Genomic DNA, 12,821 nt, shown 5'->3' on the forward strand with positions numbered 1-12,821 from the left:
TCTCAAAATTTATAGTAGCATAATATTAGACTACTATTTGTCATAACATTATTTCAGCAATGTGTTACTTTTCCTCTGCTGGAAATTGTGAACACTGCACACATAAAGGGTTTTCGGGAATCGTTGGGACGTCTCTACCCTAAACCCTTGCCTTAACTCCTACCCTTACACGAAACATACCTCTTACCTTTAAACTATTTAAATGTCAATGGGGGTATGTATGTCCCAAGGATACCAGATAGCAGATACACACTGCACAATGTACACACATTCTTGCACACAGACCAACTTCGCGCAGGAGGGGCCTCTCAGTTCTCGTGCTAGTCCAATGGAACAAAGACCAGCCTTATCAATTTATGCTTGCCTAGCCAATGGCGCGACTCCTCGTAGATCACATGTTGGCTTTCTCTCATGCCTTTCCACACCGTGTACACTCGCGGGATTGTGGCATCACTGAAGATCTGAAACCTGCGGGGTAGGACGTCAACAACAGCCAACAAATTATTAGAAATGAAGACCATTTGTGAAATGAAGTTTTTCAGGTTCCTGGCCACATATGTTCTCATGTATTTCGAACGGACTTTCTCTGACTGTTGACCGCGGAAATCCGTGAACGGTAGGTGCATCATCTTAAAATACTAAAATGAACCGTAAATATTGTTGTTACTTAATTCAGATTGATTTTTTAAATCAGATGCGCATTTATCAATGGTGGCTCTTTTTTTTCTCCACACCTTGCATCACACGTCCTGTATTTGCACGCTGTGAGTTAAAATGCCTTTATCAAATGTTATTATTGAGGCTTGTATTTGTGAGTTTCACGCATATAGGCGTAGGTCTACCTCCCCTTGGATTTGTTATCAACTGTTGGTAAAAAGTAGCCAATATTCTGTTTTTGATTGGATATAGCCTATGTGATGTGCAGGGCATGACATACAGCCTAAATAAAGGCACTGCAAACTCGCTGACCCTAAGTGTGTGCAGACACGGCTGAGTGAGGGCAGTTATAACCCAACAAGAGGGCTGGAGCACTTGAGGTGCAAAGCTCTGCAACATGGAGGGGGTGGATCATCCATCCTCCCATCTCATTTATTTCATTTCCATGCAAAATGTTCTGACACAGTAGACTAATATGTCACGTGTCTCAATTATAAGAAAATAAGACTGAAGTCAGCAATAGACTAGCCTACAAGAAAGTCTCTCACTCCCAAACATGCCTTTGCTTGAGAGGGATCACATTCCAATTAATTTGACAGACACTGTATGAGGTCATGTCATTCTTTTCACCCTATATCGATTACCACAATAATATTTTGCGTCACATTAAAAGGGCTGTTTTTCTTGATCTTAAGCGCAATCAGAAAATAACTTGCCCGGCTGATTGACGTTTTGAAAGGCTTCACATGGTTTTAAGTAGGACCTATAAAATCTTTCTGTCTCATTCTCTGAAAAAAAGAAAGTGGGGGGGCAAAAACAAAAAACAACCCAACACAAAGTTTTTTTTATTTTTTTATTACCCCCATTTTTTCCCTCCCTGTTTGATTCTGGTGGTATGCTCTTTTTTTTCTTTGTCTGGCTCCTCTGTTATCTAAACCTCCCCCAACTGGCGCTGGCTGCCGCCCTAGACACCTGAAGGCTAGACTTAATGATCAACAGTTCCAGTCAGTTTGGAGCATAGCCAGTTGTTTTATTTTATTCTCCCCCCTGCTTCTACCTGCCTGCCTCTCCTTCCTCCATCCACAATCAAGGAGCCAGCATGCTATATTTGCATGGGGCCAGTTCCACTGCCGCTATGTATATATATGGAGTCTGGCACACACACACACACACACACAGGAGGAAGGAAACATGAAAGACAACACTGTTCCTGTCGAGTGTGTGTGTGTGTTTTCTGCCATGCTATTTTAGCAAGGCTCTGAATTTTTTAAAATAGCACCTAGTGTTTTTCGTCCAAACAGAGCGAGGGCTTATTCACACACAGTATGACTCATTTTGAAAGCCAGAAGTTTTTTGTTGACTTGGATTATTAGCCTGTACATTCGCTTTTATACATTCTACAGCACAAAAGTCTGGCATTATTTACCTTTCCTCCTCATGCGGTTGCCTCAGTGAATTGATCATGTTGTTTTAATTGGAACCTGCCCCAGTTTCAGCACTACATTGGTGGTAATGTTCAGGCCTTTGAAGATTTTCTACCCGTTTCGCCACATACTGCTATAGTGAATGTCTATCACCTTGGGCTGAAAGCTAGAGCATGCAGGTTTCTAATGCGAGACATGAACAAAAAGCTGGCTTACCTAGGTCTCATTAGGACTAGTGATTAAATGAAAACGCTTCAATAAAGATTGTCTTTGGGTGAAAGCAGCTTTTGTGGAGCTAGCCTCAAATACAGAATTTTCTTACAAATTCAATTCATCCTGGTTTAATCTGATAATAACAAGCCTTTATCTATAATATAACATATTTTTTTCCCTCATGGTCAAGTCTTTCTTCTTGGGTCGCCTCAGAATGCCTTTATTGAGCTGTTTGCAGATTGTACCTCACATACCATTGGTATTTTATAAGGACCAATCTTTTGATTTTTTTAGTTAACTAGGCAAGGCAGTTAAGAACAAATTCTTATTTACAATGACGGCCTACGCAGGCCAAACACTTACACGGACAACACTGGGCCAATTGTACGCCGTCCTATGGGACTCCCAATCACAGTCGGTTGTGATGCAGCCTGGAGTCAAACCAGGGTCTGTAGTGACGCCTCGAGCACTGAGATGCAGTGCCTTAGACTGCTGCGCCACTCGGAAGCCCCTTACATTGATCAAATAGACACTTTATATGATTTATTCATAATACAACCAAGTTGCATATTCAAACATTCAGCTGATGTATAAGAGTATTTATAATTTACATGTGAATTATGTTGATATGTGTTCATCAAATTGTAAAAGTAATGAACAAGTCTGATGCATGTAAAATGTGAAGGCAGCTCTAGATGAAAACAACTTGTTAGTTTTTTCAGAGCCTACTTTGAGTATCAAGACATATAAGGACACACCTAGATCTCTCCTTATATGCTTCCCAAATGACACCCCCCATATAGTGCACTTCTTTTGACCAGATTCCTATGGGCCCTGGTCAAAAGCAGTGCACTATATAGGGAATAGGGTGCCATTTGAGATTTAATGATCCTTTGAAGGGGGCCATAAAATACTGAATGGAAGCCACAAGCTATTTTGCCCTCCTGCACTTTGAAGTATTCTACCTGGAGATGAATAGGAGGTCCTCTAAAACGAAGGAGAGAGAAAAATGTTTATTGAAGGCTCAAGAGGGGGGATGCTACATGGCTTATAGTCATATTATACTCACAGACTAGATAGTTTTGGTGCAACCAGTAGGCAATGTACCATGTGTGATAGGTAAGCCATTGAGTTATCGTTCTGTTTTTTTTTTTTTTTTAACCAGGCAAGTCAGTTAAGAACATATTCTTATTTTCAATGACGGCCTGGGAACAGTGGGTTAACTACCTGTTCAGGGGCAGAACAACAGATTTGTACCTTGTCAGCTCGGGGGTTTGAACTCACAACCTTCCGGTTACTAGTCCAACGCTCTAACCACTAGGCTACGCTGCGCTCACTGTTGAGGAAAAAAACATTGACTTGCTATATTAGATGTTCAGTTTATTTGAATTACCTCAGATTAATTTAGCAAAATGGCAATGAGTAGTGATTTATTTGTTTATTTTACAAATGTATGTTGCACTGGATTTTTTTGCTTCACCTATTCATTTAGCATTCGTCTTAACACAAAATTGCATTAGGGGTAAGTTGTAAAATCTTACATTACTATTTTTTCCTATAGTTATTTGGGAATTATATTAAACGTTTTTTAAGTCTATCAATAGTTCATAAATCTGTACTGAAATAAATTATCTTAATTGCACGATAATATAAAACACATGCCTCTAATGTCATTGGACAATCACAGAGCAACTGTTTAGGATTTTTGTAGCAAGATGTATGTGGACTGAAGTCACGGTCAGGAATGTAAATGTAGGATTCATTCAGTTACCAATGTGTTATTTCCTGGGAAAACTCTGTGGCCATGAAGAGGTTAATTGTTTTAGAATTTCCATCCGAGGGGAGAAAATGGGCGAAGGGGAGGAAAATTGAGCTGCCGGTTGTTGAGTGTGTTATGGATTACTGCGCTTCTCCAAAGGAGAAAAGAAGAAGGAGGAGAGGGGGATCAAGAGTGAAAAAAATGCCCATGTTGTGCAATGCCGCCGCAGGGGTTTTCTGGCCTTCTCAGGAGAGTGAGCAAGTCCTTTCTAGCCCCCTGACCTCTTGCATGCTCCTCCCTGCTCCAGGTGCAAGCCCTCTCCGCCGGAGCTCACACACACCATTTATTCTTCACACACAGTGGAGAACCTGGGGGAAACGCTGTGTGAGAACACAGATCCTTTTCACATTGCTTTTCTCCCCTTTGTGCCATTGTTTTGTCTCAGGGTAAAAATTCAAAGCAGAGAGGGGGAAGCAAAACTCAGATGGTATGACATGGTGTAATAATCACGAGCATAAAATCAAAGGCTTGTCATGTATAATTATTACACTGTTTGATAACGCCAGAGCAAATCAGCCCTGGGCCATAGTGAAGGCATCCTGATGCTATTAATGTGCTTTATCATAGAACACTAAAGCCCTGATGGACTGAACCATCTACAGTGCACCGCCAAGTGGTTGTGCTGTAGGTTAATGATTCAATTTACATACATCTGGATGGAGCAGCTAGACAGATTCTCTGCACTATTTCATAGAATTTCTGGAGTTGATCATGTAGTTCAATCAGACTTTTGGCTTCGTTAAGGTGAAATGTTTCGATATTTAAACTTTTGAAATCCAGCGTCTTGCAGTTGTCGTTCGCTAGCGGTCACGGAAATATGCAGAGGTGTAGATCTAACATAGGTCATTTTGAAGCATCAAACCCACCGTTGCTGGGATTTAAATTGCCAGTCAATGGCATGTGCCATTGTTCTTTGTGAAGGCACCACTTAAGTGTGGATTACGCCAAAACCTTTCCAAAAGGAGGGGTCTACTTACCCTTGGGCTATCTGAAACTCAACAGAACCAATGCATCAAAGAAATTCACCACAGAGAGAGAAAAATAATTAGTGTCCAGTCCACTTATGTGTCGCCCCTCATCTTGGAGCTCATGTTACAAATAGATAATTACCAGTGTTCTTAGTGCGAGGATAGACAAAGTGATGCCTGCCGGCGATCAATAAAGGGAGCGCAGAGCAGTGGGATGTGCTTTAAGAATCAAAGAGGGTGGGTTATTGGCATGGCCAGTATTGTTCCCCGTCTGCTGGAATCAGATAACACAGCCGGGGCCTTGCAGAAAGGTCCTCCGTGGCCTCGGGCAGCACTATCAGACGGATATCCTTCCGACCGGCAGTATTAGAAGATTGGATCTGCGAGATGGGCAACCCAAAACGTGTTGGGGTCGGGGGCCCCACTATCCTCTGTTTTAGACGTGGCAGACCTGAAAGAGTCTTGGAACAGGCGGATGGATGGGGGGGTAGATGGAAGGATCGGGGGTGAAGGTGGGGTAATCAATGGTGATAGGCCTACAGAAAAAAGCCCCACTATGTGCATCGAGAGGATGCATGGGGTTCGATATATCCCACCCTTCCCTGTGTCCTCTGGGGAAATGAGGGCCCTGTTCCCTCGCTCTCCTCTTTTACGTGCTAAAAAGAATCACATAGTTTTGAACTTGACAACATTTCAGTTGGCGTGAGTGTTTGTCTCAGATTAGCTACCTGTGCTGTGAGGAGGGGGGGGGGGGGGGGGGGGGGTAAGAAAATGCAACAATGCCACCACGATCTGAGATGAAAGAAAATGATTTGCCGAATTTTATATGAAAGTGGTATTTGTCCTGTTGGAGGCTCTATCAAAGCAGAACAGCTACCGAGGTACATGATTTAAATGCTGGTTAATTCTTAACTGAACGCTTTCCAGGTAAATGCTGATCATGGCCACTCGACTTCCTCTCTTTTCAAACAATTCTAATTTCTACAGACGTCTCCGGTCTATAACACCTACTGCTAAAGTTACTTTTCTCCAAATGCAGCGTGTATCACCTTAAGTGGCAAAGATTACAGTTGTGGCTGTTACTGTAGTTGAGTGTTTTTCAAATTCAACCTTAAAAGACAGAAAAGAAATCATGGATTTGTTCTTTGTTTGGCCTCTGACACAGTCATTGTCAGATGACTTGAAAAGAGAGATGATTTTGTCACATTGTGTCACATTTCCTGTAGTGCTGGGCGATACCGACACGAGGTCCATGTTCAACTTTTCACGCCTTGTCAAAAGAGATATAGCAGAGTTTGTCAAGGAAAACACTGCCACACTACAGAAGAAAGGAAAGGTGAAGAGGAAGTTGGGAAAAGTATGGATTGGTGAAGACATGAGAATTCAAAAAAGAGGTGTCCAGGTGACCCGCTGATTTACAGCCCAAAATGGGTAATACATTCCACATCACACCCATGGGGGAAGACATTCCACAGTGAACCGCTTAGACATCATTTTATCACCTGAAATCTAATACTTTTCATGTCACGCCTCCCTTCCTCAAACCCTCACTGTTTGCACGTGATACAGTTGCAATGTAATAAAACAGTTGCATCTTCTATCAAGCATTGAGAAGAGCCATTACGTGTAATGAAGTCAGGATTCTCAGTGGGACTTCGCCAGACTCGTGATTAGAAACGTTTGTCTCGGCATCTTGCCTTAGTTGTCTAACTCTCTTAATTGCAAATCGTATAATGGGATGCAGCCGTTTCGGCCATTCCACGCTGCTTTATGGTACTTGGCGACGCAGTATAACGTAACGTGCCCTTCTATTACGGTGAAGAGATCAGCACGGCCTCTTGTGTGAATACGGCTGCTTGTTCAATTTAGAGTAGAGGACGGACAATTAAACTACAGTTCCCAGGAGGCCGTTCATTTGGTTAGTGGCCCCCTCTTAAATGCCCCTGGATGTGTCGAGTTGGCTAGGGAGGGAGGGATCTCTGAAGGGTTGTGTGGGCTGATTGGGAGTGTTGAGAGGGGGGAACGGGGCGCGTGGGGGGGGACTCCCTCGGTGCTTGCCCCTGTCACCTCTCTAATGCGTTCTGAATAAGTCCCCTTCCAAATACATTTGTTCTCTGAGATTACATCTGGCCGCGTTTAAGCTGTGTTTGTCATCTGCCCCCCCGGAAACCCGTGCCGCCTCCTTTGTCTTTGTCTAGGCCGTATTGGTTTGTAGCATGTCAGCACAATGTGCCCATGCAATCAGGGCATCTCGGGCTAGGGCATTTACATATCTATTAACTTTTTGAGATTTGAGTGGTATACTACAATTTGAAGCTAGATCTTTTCAGGATTTTCTAAAGCTAGCCAGCTTCAGTTAACTTCACATTCCAGCTCAGGCTTCATCCGTACTATGACGGTGGATATTGCTGGTCTGCCTGCCGCTAACTCTAGCAGGCTTGTAACTGCGCGTGCATGTCGCTTGTGGCTAGTCGAACACCAAACTCTTCATTGAGACAATGCTAAAACATCAATCAATGGGCGAGTCAAGTGCCACATTTTCATTTGTCCCGAAATCAAAATGTAAGAAAAGAAAATGGGAAATTCAGCAGGCTATGGTGTGAAATAGGCTTGTTGATGTGCCGTCTTTATTTTATTACATTTCGTTAATATGCCATCTTTGGTGTGCTTATCTATGCACAAGCACCTTTTCCCCCCACTTCTATCGATAAAATAATTGTATTAAGTCATGCAAGTTTTACTGTGCATGAGGTTTCAAATGCAATCTGTTATTGCTAAATGTGTAATGTGATCGGTATTTTAGCATTTATATATATCTATATATAAACATTAATGAATAAAATATTTAATCAGTCCTCTTCCTCAAATGAAGGGGATGATGATGCAATCTTTGCAAGAGGGAGGGAATCTGATTTCATTCATTGGTCCTCAACTCGGCGGTTCAGACACTTCATTCAGGATAAATGGTGTTAACGTTGCATTAGCCTGCGTGGGAGCAGGTTAGTTCTGAAGGATTAATTTCCATAAAAATGTACCTGGCTCAAAGGTGAGCCACTTTCGAGTTAAGTTGGCCAAAGTTACCTAACTAACTCCTCAAACCCAGTACGTGGTATAGGGCTCTGGTGTTGCAAACACTATAGAAAGTCTGTTGGGTTGTTTATTCTCACCTCTGAACATTTTACTGGCAACATCGATTGTAAATAGGATGGTGATGATTGGCTCATTCACATGTTTAGTAGAAGAATAGGGACCCTCATGTTTAAAATAAAGATGCATGACATTACGAACAAAAAGAACATTAAACACATTGATCAATGTTACCAACTAAATTATAAACTTTTTAAACATGCACATAGAAATGAGCAGTCCCCAACTTGGATGTATAAGAGTTCTAAAAGGTGACTACTGAAGAATTGGCCTCTGTGCTGTTGCATTGATTCATGTGGAAGTTGGAATACCAGGAAATTACATATATTCTGTTTGAATTTGATTTTATTGTAATTTCAATCTGTGGTAGCGAGATCTGTTCCTGCTGCTGAGAAAATCCTTTAAAAAAACATTAACTGGAAATGAAATTAGGAAACCGGCATTATGAGACAGCAATTTTTTTAAACAACACACTGTAGTCTACCTACTCGAATGAATGGTACTGCACATCTCAACCAAATGCTAATAAAACTATTTCTACAAGAAAATGTATCATGTTATAAATAACTTGGAATAGATATTACTCAAGTTTTCAGATAGTTTAAGTCATTTTAAAGATAAACACGAGTAATGTTTTCAAGTTCACATTTCACAATATAATGTTTGGTTACGCCAAGCTCCCTAAGGGGATTACCTTCTGCATACACAGATGAGCAAATATGACAGTCAGATGAGTAATTGCTTTGATGAATCACTTCCGGATGCTTCTTTGTTCTCGGAACAACGTGGCAGTTGAGTCAGGAGAACCCAATACTCCTCCCCCTTCACACAATGACTCCCTGTTCTGAGATTGACAGTTTGAGGAATCTCAGCCGTTTATGGGGGAGGCCTCCGAATCCCCTGTGTACACATTGGCTCGGGTCCTGATCAGTAGTCTCTGTCAGAGATGTGGTGTAAGCCTATAAAGAGTAACATGTTACCAACTGAGAAGTCTCAATTTGCTCTCTACCCCTTCCCTGCCCCAGTGGCGATTTTAGCATGTAAAAACTTGCACTATAATGGTGACAAACAGTGCCCACAAACTGTTAGGGTCCACATAAAGCTGCCCCAACACCTTACCACTGCTACACCTGGCTATCAGCGGAGCCATGTCTGGCAGCGAAACAACAGTTAATTCAGCCTCATTTACTGCCTTTTTAAAAAACATAGCTGATATGTCTAACTTATTTAAACAACTGTGGTTTCTACTGAGATGTATAAACTAAGGCATAAGGGAAAGATGAGCAGGTAAGGGGCAATACGTAATTTCGAATAAGACATTCATGAGCGAGCTAGGACAGACGTTGTCAATATTATGATTTGTTCTGCACTTTTGAAATTCAGAAAATGAGCTGTTCTTACAGAATTCTCCCTGTACACCAAGTCAGAACCGTAGGATTAATAATGAGGCCATATAAGCAGACAATGAAAGCTCTTACAATATTTGATTACATTTCTCTAAAACAGGCTATAGGCCACATGTGCACCACCAAGTCAGAACAGTAGGTGAAAGAGGGGGAAAGGGACCAAATTATTTGTGTGAGGCACATGGGTTGCTATCAGCTTACTTCACAACATACCTTTAGTATTACTTTCTTAGCTGCAGTATACATATCTCCCTGGCATATTGCAGCAGCATACAGTACATTTTTCGACTCCCCTTGTTCGTGCTGTTCTCACTTCCTTCCAAACCACTCATTGTTGAGTTTGTGATTTCCAACTTGTTGTGTAATTTTTATGGCTGATGAGCAGTTGTTTCAGAGTCCCGCAATAAGAGCTAAGACGCTAATGTTCTCTGGATGTCACTACGTAGACTGATTGCATGATAGCATGATAGCTATTCAATTATGGCATAATTCTACTGTTTGTATTCATTAGCATCACTGTCAATTACACTCTTTAATTTTGAAGGCTAACCGCAAAGTCTACTATTGTGGCTAATCCTTATTGTGGCTAGTTTCATATATTCATATTAGTTTCACACATTCACAAAGGCCACCATTAATCAAATAAGAATTGCCTTATAAATTAGGGTTATTTAGATGATGGCACCAAGCTATATAGTTAGCTAGCCAACTATAGCTACTGGAACAGATTGTCATTTTGCTATGCCCCAAAAGGGGAAGACCATTGTTTGCATGCATGAGCTGGCTAACTTTATTTATGACCAGCACTGTAGGTGCGTGAAACAACTTTACCAGCATCATAGCATACGTATCGATGAATCGTTCTGACATATGAAATATGAGTGTAATAACTACATAATAAAATTATGATTGCGTTAAATTATGTGACGTGCAGTCATATTCAGATCCTGATTGGTCAACAAGCTTATTTGACACGCAAAGACCCAAATGGCGTTCAATAGAAATCCTAGTCTAGAATGAAATGACTGAACAACGAAACAGCACAGCAAGTAAGTGAAAGGAATAGGTTTTGATTATGTTTTAATGGTAACGGGGACATGCGTAAATGCCAAAAGAAGTAACTTTTTGGTCAGTGTGTGTGTGTGTAACCTTTATTTAACTAGGCTAGTCAGTTATGAACAAAATCTTATTTACAATGACGGCTTACCCCGGCCAATCCCGGACAACGCTGGGCCAATTGTGCGCCACCCTATGGGACTCCCAATCACGACTGTAGTGACGCCTCTTGCACTGAGATGCAGTGCCTTAAACCCCTGCGTCCATGTGTGTGTGTTAACTATTTAACTGTACTAGAATGATTAATAGGCCGCTAAAATGTTTAATATTGGTTATCGGTATCATTTTATTTGGCAAGGAAAATATTGGATATCGGTATCGGCCAAAAATTTAATATCGGTGCAACACTAGTACTCATTAATGTGTTGTATTGGATTTGCCCCAAACATAACACTTTCTGTTTAGTCCAAAAAGTGTATTGCCTTGCCACAATTCTTTGCAGTATTACTTCAGTGCCTTTTTGCAAACAGGATGGATGTTTTGAAATATTTGTATTCTGTATAGGCTCCATTATTTTCACTCTGTCAATTAGGTTCATATTGTGGATTAACTACAATGTTGTTGATCCATCCTCAGGTTTCTCTTATTACTGTATATCCATTCAACTCTAACTGTTTTATAGTTGGCCTCATTGTGAAATCCCTGAGCGGTTTCCTTCCTCTCCGGCAACTGAGTTAGGAAGGACCTCGCTATCTTTGTAGTGACTCAGTGTATTGATACACCATCCAAAGTGTAATTAATAAATTCACCATGCTCAAAGGGATATTCAATGTCTGATAAACAAATGTTTTTCCCATCTACCAATAGGTGCACTTTGCGAAGTGTTGGAAAACCCCCCTGGTCTTTGTGGTTGAATCTGAGTTTGAAATTCAACGCTCAATTGAGGAACCTTACAGATAATTGTGTGTGTGGGGAACAACACAAAATTATATTAAACACTGTTATTGCACACAGAGTGAGCCCATGCAACTTATTTTTACTCCTGATCTTATTTAGGCTTGCCATAACAAAGGGATTGAATACTTATTGACTCAAGACATTTCAGCTTTTCATTTTTTATTCATTTGTAAAAAATTCAAAAAACATCATTCGACTTTGACATTATGGTGTATTGTGTGTAGGCTAGTGACACATCTAAATGTTATCCATTTTAAATTCAGGTTTTAACACAACAAAATGTGGAAAAAGTCCAGGGGTATACAAACGCGTGTGCGCACACTCGCATGTGTACACTCCATCTCACGCACACACATAGTCAGTCTCGCACGCTCATATCCTCCAAGTTAATTCGAAAGGTGCTTTGGCTGTTACACAGGGCTTAAGCCTGTGAAAGCGTTTTTCTAAACATATAATGTTTGTAGATTAGCTGAGGTTAATGATCTGATTGCTTGGTTGGCGGCTGCCTGGGAGGCTAGGCGGCTCTTTAATGTGAGGTGGGGGAAAACAAGTTGTGCTTCGCTGTCCCGTCTCCCTTATTGCCACCAGACACATACAGTACTGCAGGCAATATATAGCATAGAAATAGAATAACAAAACCTTGACTTGAATGGAAATATCCATTCTAGAAATTGTAATTCTATGGTGGCAACACTATTTACGCTATGCAGGCACCATACGGCATATACATTGTATTACAGAATGTCAACTTGAATGGGAATGACTGTTCCAGTAATTCTATTTTTTTATTTATACTATTTAGGAATCGGTTTCCTAACCCTTTTAAGAGTTGCTAAGAAAATGAACAGTCTAAAATTGTTGACAGACTTCAATGGGCAGACTATTTTCTTTGCGTAAAGGAGAAATTACAAGACGGCACGGAATATCACGCCACATTATTTCTGTGAAAATAAAACATTTTAAGGTAAACGCCAAAACTAGAAACTTTTTTCTTTTTTAGCCACAGAGCCTCTAAGTCTACTTGTGGAGTTGCTGTTTATTGTTCTCCCGCTCTCTCCTCATTGTTTAGTTGGAGTTTCTTTATGTTCTTCTATAAAGTCTTTTGAAGAAATAGGGCCCATCTATGGGGTTTGGGTGGTTCCTCAGTAGTTAGTTCATCGAGGTCGGACACCCT

The 12,821-nt window shown here is 41.1% G+C and overlaps 1 long non-coding RNA gene across 1 annotated transcript in view; it reads left to right on the top strand.

Annotated features, from left to right (window-relative positions):
- The first annotated feature begins 467 nt into the window (after window positions 1-467).
- Window positions 468-12,821, top strand: part of LOC123997473 — a 38,772-nt gene continuing 26,418 nt past the window's right edge. The window contains exon 1 of the long non-coding RNA XR_006832114.1: window positions 468-616. This is a non-coding gene — a long non-coding RNA (uncharacterized LOC123997473). The remainder of the gene's footprint in view (window positions 617-12,821) is intronic.

Source organism: Oncorhynchus gorbuscha, linkage group LG15 (assembly GCF_021184085.1).
Source record: "Oncorhynchus gorbuscha isolate QuinsamMale2020 ecotype Even-year linkage group LG15, OgorEven_v1.0, whole genome shotgun sequence".
Lineage (NCBI taxonomy): Eukaryota > Metazoa > Chordata > Actinopteri > Salmoniformes > Salmonidae > Oncorhynchus > Oncorhynchus gorbuscha.